At 41.3% G+C, this 14,171-nt stretch overlaps 1 protein-coding gene across 8 annotated transcripts in view; it reads right to left on the reverse strand.

Annotated features, from left to right (window-relative positions):
* CNOT1 (CCR4-NOT transcription complex subunit 1) overlaps positions 1 to 13,948 on the reverse strand; it is an 85,416-nt gene extending 71,468 nt beyond the window's left edge. For 5 of the 8 annotated variants that reach the window (XM_055552284.1, XM_055552285.1, XM_055552283.1 and 2 more), the window contains exon 1: positions 13,770 to 13,947. The gene's annotated coding sequence lies outside the window, so the exon portion shown is untranslated. Of the gene's footprint in view, positions 1 to 13,769 lie in introns of all 8 variants that reach the window. The other 3 variants (XM_055552279.1, XM_055552280.1, XM_055552278.1) reach the window with 1 other exon arrangement.
* Between the last annotated feature and the right edge of the window lie 223 nt (positions 13,949 to 14,171).

Here is a 14,171-nt window from a genome sequence, read left to right on the forward strand (position 1 = left end):
CTGTGCTCTAAAGCCCAGGAGCTGCAACTACTGAGCCCACGTGCCACAACGTAAGCCCACACCCCCCAGAGCCTAAGCTCCACGGAAGAGAAGCCACCACAATAAGAGAAGCCATCACAATGAAAAGATTGCACACCACAACTAGAGAATAGCTTGCACATCAAGGAAGACACAGCACAGCCAAAAAAAAAATAAAATTTTTTAAAAAAGCTCATTCCTGGGAATTCCCTAGCAGTCCGGTGGTTAGGACTCCAAGATTTCACTGCTGTGGGCCCAGGTTCAGTCCCTAATCAGGGAACTAAGATCATGCAAGCTGCATGGCATGGCCAAAAATGATGATTCCTAAACATCACCTTACACCAAGAGTCAAAATCTTCGGGGAAAGAGAACAGAACACTGCATTTTAAACTCTGGAGATGGGTTTTTGTGAATTTTAAAGCTACAAAACCACCGATTTTACAAATAGCTCTGGGATTAGTTTAAGAAAAGTATAACTTGACACAGTCTGTTGTTGTAACATAAGGAAAGTCCCTCCCACTGATTCCTTTTTTGGCTAGAGCAGAGACATCTTTGTAAAGGTAATTTGGTTATTCATAGCAGAGGCCAGCAACCTGCATAGTATCACCTAACTTGCTTGCTCTAGATTTAAATATGGTATCAATAGGTACTTTGAGAAGCCCCCGCAAAAAAGCCAAATAGACTAGGCCCAAGGCTATCAGGTTTACTGAACCCCCAACTTCCATTATTAAAAACACACAGAATTCTTAGGTATTCTCTACTAATACCAAAGTCTGACCTTGAAAATTCTTCTCTAAGTCTTTTTTTTTTTAGGCTCTGCCTGTGATAGGCTTTTTTAATTGGAGGATAACTGCTTTACAATATTGTGTTAGCTTCTGCCATATATCAACATTAATCAGTCATAGATACATATATGTCCCCTTGCTCTTGAACCCCCATCCCACCCCTCCAGTTTGTCACAGAGCACCAGTTAGCATCATTCGGCAAATTCCCACTGGCTATTTTACATATGGTAGCTGACTCATTAGAAAATATCCTGATGCTGAGAAAGACTGAAGGCAGAAGAAGGGGACGACAGAGGACAAGACGGTCGGATGGCATCATCAACTCAATGGACATGAGTCTGAACAGGCTCCAGGAGATGATGGAGGACAGGGAGGCCTGGCATGCGGCAGTCCATGGGGTGGCAAACAATCCCAAAGGACTGAACAACAAAGGTTTGTTTCAATGTGACTCTTTCAATTTTCCGTCCCTCTCCTTTCCTGACTGTGTCTACAAGTCTGTTCTCTTTACTAAGTCTTTAAAAGTAGCATTCTGACTAAAAGAGGCTGAGTTGAGCCTTCTTTTCTCATTCCCAACATGTTCTACAACTGCACAGTTCAATATGGCAGCTACGAACATGCGGCTACTGAAATGTGACTAGTGACCAAAAGGCTCAATTTCTAAAATATTACTTAATTTTAACTTATCTTTGTGCAAAATAAGGACTTCCCTGGCAGTCCACTGGTTAAAATTATGCACTTCAAATGCAGGGGACTTAAGTTCAATCCCTGGTTGGGAAACTAAGTTCCCCTGTGCCGCACTAAGCCGCATGTGGGTAGTACTACCATACTGGACAAAGCTGTAAAGTGCTATGGCCCATATAAATCAGAGTAAGTATCTACTCTTGCATCCAGAAGCAACCAATACTAATTTTCCCCGATGTCCCACTTTTCACTTTGGTTTCCTTAAAAGAGCTCACTTCATGACCAACTAAACCCTTGTTGTTGTTCAGTCGCTAAGTTGAGTCCAGCTCTTCTCGATTCCATGCCCTGTAGCCTGCCAAGCTCTTCTGTGCAATGGATTTTCCCGGCAAGAATACTGGAGTTGCTATTTCCTTCTGCAGGGGATCTTCCTGACCCAGGGATCAAACCCGCCCTAACTTAAATATATATCCTGATGTTTAATATTTCTCCAGTAGGCAGGGACTCTAGATTTACTGTGTACAGCTCCAAGTCATTCATCCAAAATGTTGGCTCACTTATTAAAATTCTAGTTATAATTACTGTGTACATAATAGGATAACTTACAGAAGCATAATCACAACAAATACTTTAATAATTAGAATTAGTCTAAGCATTTTACCTACAGCTGACCCTTAAACAAGGGTTTGAATTGAGAGGGTCCTCTTTTATGTGGATTTTTGTTCAATAAATACATACTGCAGTACCACACCCAAAGTTGGTTGAACCAACTTTTTATCTGTAGATAAAAAGAGCCAACAGTAAAGCTGCCCATGAGTTTTTTATTGCAATGGGGTTGGTGCCCCAACTCTCACATTGTTCAAGGGTCAACTATGTCCGTTTATTTAAACCTGGTAACTTGTTGAGGAAGATATTATCCCAACTTTAAAGAGAAATAGCTGAACTTGCAGCTACTAAGTAGAAGAATTATGACATAGTTATAATAGGGCAGGAGATACAGGATTTAAAAAACACAACTTGTATTATAACTTCCAAATAAGTATTTTAAAGAATCTAATTGTTTTAATGCCATTTCCTGATATAAGTATCACCAATCTTACAGAAAGTGATGAAAAATAAGAGCTTCAGCATATGCTGCACAGTGTGGCCAAAAAGTAAAAAAGTAGGATAACTAAATTTGAATTTCAGATAAATAATACATCATATAAAAAAAAAAAAGAGCTTTAGGCCCCTAAGCCCCCCTATCTCTGCACTTTGTCTTTTAATTGATTCCTTTTTCATCCAGGAAATGACCAACTCTTTAAAAAACTTACTCAGAACTGCCTGGGATCCACCAAAAGGGCACTGGTTAAGCAAATCAAAAAATGGAATATTATGTAACACTAAAAAAAAAAGAGGAGCTACCTAGGAAGACTGGAAATATCTATTAAGGGATAAAAGCAAGCTACATGTGTGTATATGTCCTTATATGCAGACTATCTAGAAGAATACAAACAGTAACCATACATGAAAAGTCAGATGAAAGAAGCTAAGATGGGAATTAACCTTTTTTCCCCACTGATAAAAAAGTAATTTTCAAAAACAAAAGGTCAATAGAAGTTTTTTGCATATTCCAAGATTCTCTATACAGAAATCCCAATCTAGAGAGGTCTGAACCTCATTCCCTGTGCAGAAAAGAGTTAATTTAACAGAGAAGGCCTGAGACTGCTTCTCCTTAGGAAGACTTGCCAGGTTGGCTCTTGGCTGTTGTCAGTACTTGGATTTTGAGAGAATTCCCATTCCCAGAATGAGGCTCACTGTGCCTAAACTGTACCCAAAAATGTGGCTTATACTGAACAGCTGTTTTCCCTCTGGGAATCTGGAATTTTTCTGTGGTAGGCAGAAGGTGCCTTCATGACCAACCGAGGCACTGAGTCTCTATGAGCTTCCCTGCCAGGCAACATTTCATACACATGTGTTGTCACAAGTGGTAGAGGAATTAAGTGAGTCCTGTGTGACTCCCACTGGGAGAGGCTCAGGCACGGGAGAAAAAGCCTTAGTTTTCTTTGGCTGTTGTTTAACCACTAAGTTGTGTCCGACTCTTTTGCAACCTCAAGGACTGTACGCCAGCAGGCTCCTCTGCCCATGGGATTTCCCAGGCAAGAATACTGGAATGGGTCACCATTTCCTTCTCCAGGGAATATTCCTGATCCAGGGATCAAATCTGCATATCCTGCATTGGCAGGTGGACTCAGCATGTTTGCTTTCCTGATTTTGCTTTGTATCCTTGTAATAAATCACAGCCCTGAGTAGAGCCATGTGCCAAGTCCTGTGAGTCCTTCTACAAAATTACTGGACACCCACCTCCCAACACATTCATTCTGTTACTAGCCAAGAAGAAATGCCTTCTGAAGGTAAGTGGACTCAATTTGTGGGTCTCTTCTCTAGAATGTGCAGAATCCATTTGAGAATTTTACATTTTATCATAAAGACAATTCTGGAAGCTATTTGGATTGGCTTAGATATGTCCATTCTAAAGGAGATCAGTCCTGGGTGTTCTTCAGAAGGACTGATGCTAAAGCTGAAACTCCAATACTCTGGCCACCTCATGCGAAGAGTTGACTCACTGGAAAAGACTCTGATGCTGGGAGGGATTGGGGGGAGGAGGAGAAGGGGACGACAGAGGATGAGATGGCTGGATGGCATCACTGACTCAATGCACATGGGTTTGGGTGAACTCCGGGAGTTGGTGATGGACAGGGAGGCCTGGCGTGCTGCGATTCATGCGGTCGAAAAGAGTCGGACACAACTGAGCGACTGAACTGAGATATGTTTTAGGGAAGAAGGAAGTGACAGATTCTGGTCAAATGCTCACCAAATCTGTTTTCTCTTCTTGGCTCAATAGCTAGACTTATTTTTCAGGCTCCTGCACAGGTGTGGCAAACAGACTAAGCTCTACCCAATGAAATGTAGGCCAAAAATGATTATCAGCCACTTCCAGAGCCAGTCCATAAAACCTCATACGCATGATCCTCTGATTCTTTTACCAACTGCCAGGTGAATGAACAGAACTCCCAGCACCTAGAGGAAGGTGGCATCACAAGATGGAAGGAGCCTGGGTTCTTCGATTACTACTACACAGAAGGCAACCTAAATGAACACTCGCAATGAAAGTTACAAATGTCTACCCTGCTAAGCCACTAATATCTTGGGGTTGTTAGTTACAATGTTAGCTTGCTCTGCCTACTAACAGACATGAACGGGTGAAATTAAAAGTTACTTTTGAAAATGTGAAAAATTGAGAAGTAGCCAGAGAAATTAAGGCTATCAGTGAAAAAAAGATGTGAATGCATTCAAGAGGGAATTGCAAGGACTCTAACTGTGGAGAGTAAGGAAAGAAGTGAAGAAAGAGGAGGAATCAAACATTCACCTTTCTAGACTAAGCACTTGAGTTCCACTTACTCCTGACATGAAACAACTGAGGAATAAAGTGTGAAGGGCAAGAAAGATAATGAGCAATGTCTGAAGTGAGGCATACAGATGAAATCCACTGGACAGTTGGAGTTCAGCCAGGAGCACAGCAAGTGTGGGATGCAAATAACGGATCTCAGAATCAACATACAGATGATCAGTTCAGTTCAGTTGCTCAGTCGTGTCCGACTCTTTGCCACCCCATGAATCACAGCACGCCAGGCCTCCCTATCCATCACCAACTCCCAGAGTTCACTCAGACTCACGTCCATCGAGTCAGTGATGCCATCCAGCTATCTCATCCTCTGTTGTCCCCTTCTCCTCCTGCCCCCAATCCCTCCCAGCATCAGAGTCTTTTCCAATGAGTCAACACTTCGCATGAGGTGGCCAAAGTACTGGAGTTTCAGCTTTAGCATCATTCCTTCCAAAGAACACCCAGGGCTGATCTTTAGGATGGACTGGTTGGATGTCCCTGCAGTCCAAGGGACTCTCAAGAGTCTTCTCCAACACCACAGTTCAAAACATCAATTCTTCGGCACTCAGCTTTCTTCACAGTCCAACTCTCACACCCATACGTGACCATTGGAAAAACCATAGCCTTGGCTAGACGGACCTCTGTTGGCAAAGTAATGTCTCTGCTTTTGAATGTGCTATCTAGGTTGGTCATAACTTTCCTTTCAAGGATTAAGAGTCTTTTAATTTCATGGCTGCAGTCACCATCTGCAGTGATTTTGCAGCCCCACCCCCACCCCACCAAAAAAAATGAAGTCTGACACTGTTTCCACTTTTCCCCATCTATGTCTCATGAAGTGATGGGACCAGATGCCATGATCTTAGTTTTCTGAATGTTGAGCTTTAAGCCAACTTTTTCACTCTCCTCTTTCACTTTCATCAAGAAGCTTTTTAGTTCCTCTTCACTTTCTGCCATAAGGGTGGTGTCATCTGCATATCTGAGGTTATTGATGTTTCTCCAACAATCTTGATTCCAGCTTGTGCTTCTTCCAATCCAGCGTTTCTCATGATGTACTCTGCATAGAAGTTAAATAAGCAGGATAACAATATACAGCCTTGAGGTACTCCTTTTCCTATTTTGAACCAGTCTGTTGTTCCATGTCCAGTTCTAACTGTTGCTTCCTGACCTGCATACACGTTTCTCAAGAGGCAGGTCAGGTGGTCTGGTATTCCCATCTCTTGAAGAATTTTCCAGTTTATTGTGATCCACACAGTCAAAGGCTTTGGCATAGTCAATAAAGCAGAAATAGATGTTTTTCTGGAACTCTCTTGCTTTTTCAATGATCCAGCAGATGTTGGCAATTTGATCTCTGGTTCCTCTGCTTTTTCTAAAACCAGCTTGAACATCTGGAAGTTCATGGTTCACATATTGCTGAAGCCTGGCTTGGAGAATTTTGAGCATTACTTTACTAGTGTGTGAGATGAGTGCAATTGTGTGGTAGTTTGAGCATTCTTTGGCACTGCCTTTCTTTGGGATTGGAATGAAAACTGACCTTTCCCAGTCCTGTGGCCACTGCTGAGTTTTCCAAATTTGCTGGCATATTGAGTGCAGCACTTTCTCAGCATCATCTTTCAGGATTTGAAATAGCTCAACTGGAATTCCATCACCTCCACTAGCTTTGTTCGTAGTGATGCTTTCGATGATAGCATAGAATTACAGAAATGAACATAAGACAGGCCTACAGAGTCCTAAGGAAGCTTAGAACTTATGGAAAGGTTAAAAAAAAGAACTCAAAAACTAAAAAACAGAACTACACATGATCCAGCAATTTCACTCCCAGGTATGTATCAAACGAAAATGAAAACCCTAATTTGAAAAGAAACATATACCTCAATGCACACTGCAGCATTATTTATAATAGCCAAGATATCAAAGCAACCTAAATGTCCATCAACAGAGGAACAGATAAAGATGTGTCTATTTACATATATATGGACACACACATATATAATGGACATATATAAATATATATAAAATGGACTATTAGTCAGCCATTAAAAAAATGAAATTCTGCCATTTGCAACACTGTGGATGGACCTAGAGGGTATTATGCCTAGTGAAATCAAAGACAAATGCTGTATGTTACCACTTGTGCAATCTGGAAAAAAAAAAAAAAAAGAATATAAGAAAACAGAAACAGATTCACAGATACAACAAACTAGTGGTTAAATGGGGAGAGGAATGGGAGGAGGGGCAAGATAGGGACAGGAGATTAAGAGGTACAAGCTATTATGCAGATATACTGTACAGCATAGGAAATATTGCCAATATTTTATAATAACTTTACATCGAGTATAACCTATAAAAATACTGAATTACTATGTTGTACACCTGAAACTAACAAACACTATAACTCAACTATACTTCAATAAGGGAAAAAAGAGGGGAACTCACAAAGGGAAGAGTGGACAGAGAGGTAGAAGAAATCTGAGAGTTATTAATATCAGAAACCAAGGAGAGTTCTCTACTCAATAGTAATAACTAAAACCTAGCAACAGATAACATCCCTAAGAAAGCTCCCAGGAAGAATCTGTCCACTGTGGCAGGCAACCTCTAAAATAACCCCAATATTTTCCGCCTAATATTTACATCTTTAAGTAATCTGCTCCCTTAAGTGTTGGCTGGACCTTAAGTGTGACTTCAAAATAAGAGACTAGAAAGTCACTTCCAAGATTAAGTTACATGAAGACTGACTTCAGCTTTGTTTACCTCTCTAAACCTGTGCTCTGAGAGAAAGCAGCAAGCTGTCATGTTTTGAGTAACCCTGTGGAGAGGGCAATATGGTGAGGAACTGATATCTCCTAAACAACAGCCAACAAGGATCTGAGATCTGACAACTGCTACATAAGTAAGCTTGTACCCTTCAGACCCTTCTTACTATCCTTCAGGCACAAGATGATTATGGCCTATGGATACCTGCACTGCAACTTTGTGAGAACACTTTGTCAGAAGCATCTAGCCAGGCTGTGCCTCTGAATAAAAAGCCAAAAACATTTTTTAAAAATAGCTAAACTTGGGAGTTTAGCTATTTCTAGATTCATCGTTCAACTGATAACACATCAGTAACAGTCTATGAAAACCATGGGGAAGGGATTTTATGACATATATTCGGCAGTATAAAAAAGAAATTATTGTAAATTATCAGAATTACTAGGAGATCACTAATGACCTCCACGAGAGGGAGGAAAAGCTATACACATATCCCAAAACTAGGTTAGTATATTAAAGCAATTTATCACACCAACATTTTGTAGTTGCCAAAGTCCTTGAGGGCTTACTGATTGGAGAAGACAAAAATCAAAATGAAAAAAAAAATGAAAAAAAAAAATCAAAATAAAATACTTTCAAGGAATTTTTAAATTTTACCTTTGGACAGACAATCTCAACTTCTGTAACCTCTAGCATAACTGTTTGAAAAGGGAAGAGGATTATTCCTAAAATACATGCCATAATAGTGACTATTTATACATGGTATACATATCTCTTCATTACCTAAAGAACAAAGAGCACCAGCATGAATAATTCAAATTGTGGAGACCCCCAAATTATGTATTTCCAGGCTTAGAAAGGTTTAGCGTAAAACTTTCTTAGAACCCACCTGGCAAGGAATAAGGAAATATTCAAGGGTATAAGAGTCGACAGGTAATAAATTGGTTTGAAATGAAAGCTCTGCCAAGGATAAAAACAAATTGATCAACAGTTGACTTACTTCACAACTATGTCACTTCAAATATGCCAATTTTACTCAAGGCAATGGAACCTTAATACTAACTTAAAAAACATTTAATAGCCTTGTGTGGATAGCTTCGCAATTTTATTTATTTTATGGCCACACAGCACATTGGATCTTAGTTTCCCAACCAGAGACTGAACCAGCACTCCCTGAAGTAGAAGCATAAAGTCTCAACCACTGGACCACCAGGAAAGTCTCTTCACACTTTTAAAAGAATACAATCCATGTATCAGCATATGCTGTGCTATGCTATACTAAGTTGCTTCAGTTGTGTCTGACTCTGTGCGACCCCACAGACGGCAGCCCACCAGGCTCCACCATCCCTGGGATTCTCCAGGCAAGAATACTGGAGTGGGTTGCCATTTCCTTCTCCAATGCATGAAAGAGAAAAGTGAAAGTGAAATCGCTGTCGTGTCCGACTTTTAGCAACCCCATGGACTGCAGCCTACCAGGCTCCTCTGTCCATGGGATTTTCCAGGCAAGAGTACTGGAGTAGGGTGCCATTGTCTTCTCCAATATATATATCAGCATACTTTAAACAATTGTTAGTGTTAGCAAATAACAATTTATTTATAAAAACGGAAAAAGTGAAAAGATCTCAAAAAGCATGCTTACTCCAAAATCAGAAAAGAATCAGTTCTTGATCTGAAATCAAATATTCAGAAGCATCTTCCCAGTAACATGTGCAAAATTACAAAGCTATGCCATATATTTAAGACTGCTAAAAAAATTAGAGAACTCTTCTTAGAGCTATACCTTAAAACTCTAACTACACCAAGAGAAAACTTACTCAAATGTCTGTCACAATTCAATTTACAGTGAAGAACATTTTAAAATTTAAGTAAAAAAAAAAATTTTTAAGCCGCTCATCCTTTGAAGGCCTCAAAAGAAATGCAAGTTTATTACACTGAAGTTCAGTAATGCCCACTTTCAATAACTGTAAGAGAGAAGACTATCTTTCTGTCATACTTGAGTTTTATATTTTTCACACTGAAGAGATGAAAAACTCAAATCTTGTATCTTGTCCTCCAAAAATAAGTGGTTGATCATAGATTATCCTCACCTTTTTGATGAACGATCAAAGTCTTCCTTGTACTTTAGTAGTATGGCAAGACAGAACCAACAGTAGGCTAGAGTAGGAAAACCTGGTCTAACACTAATCTAAGGAAGTCACTTCAATTTCCTGGGCTTCAATTTTCTAAACATACCATTAATTCTGTATGACTAGATTTCAAAGTTTAACTTTCTAAAAGATGTCAACTGAATTATAAGTATATGTAGCTTGAAGAGAAACAGCCTGTGCCCTCAAAGAACAAAAACCAGGGTGTATGGTTTTCCAAGAACGCCATGTTCTATAAATCTACCCAAGTGTAACAAATGGAAGCTTTGTGTTTGGAGAATGAGAGACTCCTTACCTACTACAAAGTAGGATAGAAAACTTACAAATCAATATATGGTACAGGTAAGTGAAATGAGCCAAGAGGAAGAAGAAATTAATTTTGCTTAGGGAAATCAGGGAAAAGATTATAGACAGTACATGTGAATACAAATTGGAATGGTAATGTTTTGTTAACTACAGATGATGACACTCCAGATAATAGGGACACCACTCTGCAACAATCTTTTAACTACACTGTAAGTTAGTAACATGTTGCTATGAGTACAGAGGGATCAATACTTACACAGTGATAGGTCAAGGTACTGAAAAACTTGAGTACAGAATGCCTAGATTCAAACCAATGACTTAGTAGACAATTTGTCATTAATATAAAGAACTAACTGTATTCCTGGAATCATTTACATTTTCATGTATTATTTATGTAATAAAGAAATCCAATAAAAGATACTGGAGATCAGTTAGAAAGATAATGAAAAAATGACAGGGTCTGAAACAAAGAAGGAACTACTCTGATTATGAGTTCACAAAAAAATTAACAGTAACGCTGCATTTCAAACCTAAGAGCTCTAAATCCAAGGTGACAAACTTTCAAACTAATATTATCTAAAAGGGGAAGTGTTGAGCTCTTAATATGAAGCTTAAGAGCAATAAAATGGTATCTTTCAAAATAATGCTTTCACTTTACATTTCATATAATTAGTCCACACCACAAAAACAAAAAAACCCACAAGAACAAAACCTACACCTCCACTGCAGACACTTTAACATATCATTCAACATTCTAATTTAGCCTAGAGGCAGAAATGCATTTTTTCCCCCCAGAAATGCATTTCTCAAACCTATACTCCATACTCCCAAAGGCTCTATTTCCTTCATATCTCAACACAGATTTCAAATTAAGTCTACATATCTACTGACTTCTCCAACGAGTTTTTCAACGAATAATTTGTTTTATTCGCTTTGCTACATTCTTGCAAATACATGAATGAAAAGTACCTTAAAATTAACTATTGTGTACATAAAGGATGCAAAGGTTTTGAGCCCATTTTAGCTTTGAAATATGCTTCTTAAAAATTGTAAGCAAATAGGAAAGGAACTGCAGGATCTTTCTTTATATAAGGTCTTAAAATAAGACTCAGTAGGATGCCATTTTGAAACTTCCCAGCAGGAAGTTCAGTTTGGACAGAGGGCCAGTTAAGAAATGCTTTGACCAATATTTTTTAAATGACTTTCAAGTTAGTTTTGCTCTCTTACCAAAAAAAAAAAAAAAATACCAAGTTTATGACTGGTACTGCTGCTGCTACTGCTAAGTCGCTTCAGTCGTGTCCGACTCTGTGTGACCCCAGAGACGGCAGCCCACCAGGCTCCCGTGTCCCTGGGATTCTCCGGGGAAGAACACTGGAGTGGGTTGCCATTTCCTTCTCCAATGCATGAAAGTGAAAAGTGAAAGTGAAGCCGCTCAGTTGTGTCAGACTCTTAGCGACCCCATGGACTGCAGCCCACCAGGCTTCTCAGTCCATGGGATTCTTCAGGCAAGAGTGGGGTGCCACTGCCTTCTCCAAATTTTGTTAGTTCAAGAATCATAAACATCTTACCAAAAGTAAGTGTCTTGAAACATCTGGGCATCCAATTTACTGTAGACAAATTCTCTTCCATAGTATTGAGTAACAAAGATTTGTCACACGGTAGAATGAAATAAAGATTCAAGTTCATAAATTCATAAACTTAAGTTGGTTAAAAAGAAACTTCTCATAACTAGATCAGGATCTAACCAAAAACATACTTGGAAAAAGCAACACTCAAGGATAATTTGATATTAGTCTTTAAGCATGTTGTCAAGAAATAAGCATTTCCTCTTCTGTCCTCTGAGTTTGTTTTTTTTTTTTTAATGACTTAACCCAAAGTTAGAAGGACATTACAGTACTTAGCCTGACAAGATCCATATTAAAGAGACCAGTATTTAAAACCCCAGCAGAAATCTAAGAGACTATGTTTCTCTCTGGCTAAGCCAGAGATCCATTTGAGTTAGGAACCAAAAGCATTTCATTTCTGTTCCACAATAATGCCAGGAAAGGGTGCCTTAAGACTGCTAATATTACAATCTTAGGCAAGAAAGGGTAAGACTTTGTTATTGATGGTCAAATTTCTGCCTTGTTTCCACGGAAGGAATTGGGACCCTTCACTTGTTGAAAACGGACCAACTCTCCAAACAAGTTTTATTAGCATGCTACCATTTCAAAGCACAACTAGATGCCTACATTATGCATCATCGGCTCATTTTCTTCTTAGACAAGGTAACAATTTGGAATGTCCTAAAACAGGATAATTTAAACTGTTACCATATATCTTATTAATAGCTAAAATACTACACTGCCAAATCTCTGGAAGGATAGACATGACAACCTGAGGATATTAAACCCAAATACTTCTACACAAACAAGTTTGTTCTTAATCTGTTTGACCTACTTCCTGATTTTTTATTTGTCCAATCATTTTTCCATCCGTGTATCCCTACTATCAAACGGACCGTCACGAGGCAAACACTCAGAATTTTCTCCGCCAAAAGTACTCAACTATACTCACTCAATTATTAACTGTTAAACTCCCCAAGGCAATTGAATTACAGAGAAATAAAAAGGGAGACTAAGAGTTAATACTTTCAGGAAATAAATACTTTAAAGAGTCCTAAAATATGTGATGTCTGAGTGACTTCAAAGGGAAAAGCTTTCTGCTCAAAGTTTATTTTAAACACATCTCCAAATCCACAGAGATCAAGCATTAAAGTTTAATCCTAGGAAGGGTACTCATCTGTGGGAACCCAGTTGGGTGAAATCTGCAGAGAGGGTGGGACTGAAAAAGAACATTTGTGCTTTTGGCCTTATGTAACCCCCCTGGAGACCCATAGTATCTCTCACTGAGGCCTCCCAAATGCTCAGCTCACTAGGAGGGCACTTCTCCTGGGCGAGTAGCACCGCTACTACAGAACAGACACTGAGCCAGGTGGGTGGGGGCCGACTTTGGAGACTGAGTGAGCGCCCGGGCGCGCGAGTGGAACAAAACCTGTGGCAAGAAGTAATGAGGAAGTGCTCGCTCCCGCCCGCCCCTCCCACCGGCGGACACCAGAAACACCCGGGGTTTGACAACGTGCTGGGCGGCGGGGGAGGGGGACAGGTAGCTCCAGGTCCACCAAGAGGAACCCGGAGTCGGCAACTACTCCGAACACGGGCACCTCGCCGCCCCCGCCCCTGCCCCCCGCCCCGGAGCTAGGCCTCCGAGGCCGAAGCCCGCAGCACCCTTCCGGCAGTTGAGGAGCTCGTGGAGTCTGCGAAGGGTGCAGTCCGCGCGAAGCGAGGCCCCAGCCGACCCAAGTGCCGCCAACGCCGCCCTCAGAGCCTCCAGGCCCGGGCAAGGGGGGGCCAATCCCGGGTCTCATTCCGCGCTCTGCCCTCGGTTTCGTAGAGCTTTCACCAAACCCTCTTCTCTTCAGAAGCCGAAGACTCCGCGGGCCGATGGGAAAGAGTCTGCCCTCTCTCGCCTCGCCACTTCCCCGTCCAGACTGCCCCTCACACCTCGGAGCCCCGGGAAACGCTCCCAGTGGCCCCGGGACCACCCCCGTTCCTTCCCGCACCGGCACCCGCGTTCCGTAGCTGACACCGCCCGTCGGCCTCGGCACCCGATCCCAGCCCACCACACCTTAAGCGGCTCCGGCGGCGCTGGACACAGGAAACTCCTGGGTCCCCGACTCCGGCTCTCCTAGACCCCCTCTTCGGTTAACTCCGCTTGTTTCTCTACAAAATGGCGCCGGAGGTCGCGCGCTCACGTCGCGGCCTTTCCCCTCCCCGTTCCCATTTCATCATTTGCTGCCCGCCCGAGGAGGGATGGACCCAGCACCAGCCAATGATCGCATCCCGCCTGTGGCTCCCGCCCAATCACCGACAGGTGCCCGCGGATTTAAACCAATCACACACTATCACTTGCAGAAGTCAAGGAAGAAACCAGGCTCCTGCTAGCAACTACCAATCCAGACTCCTACTTCGCGGGCTTTGGCCAATTGCCGTTCACCAGTCCCCAGGGACCGGAGTCGGCGCCCTCGCG

The sequence above is a fragment of the Bubalus kerabau genome, chromosome 17 (assembly GCF_029407905.1).
Source record: "Bubalus kerabau isolate K-KA32 ecotype Philippines breed swamp buffalo chromosome 17, PCC_UOA_SB_1v2, whole genome shotgun sequence".
Classification (NCBI taxonomy): Eukaryota; Metazoa; Chordata; class Mammalia; order Artiodactyla; family Bovidae; genus Bubalus; species Bubalus kerabau.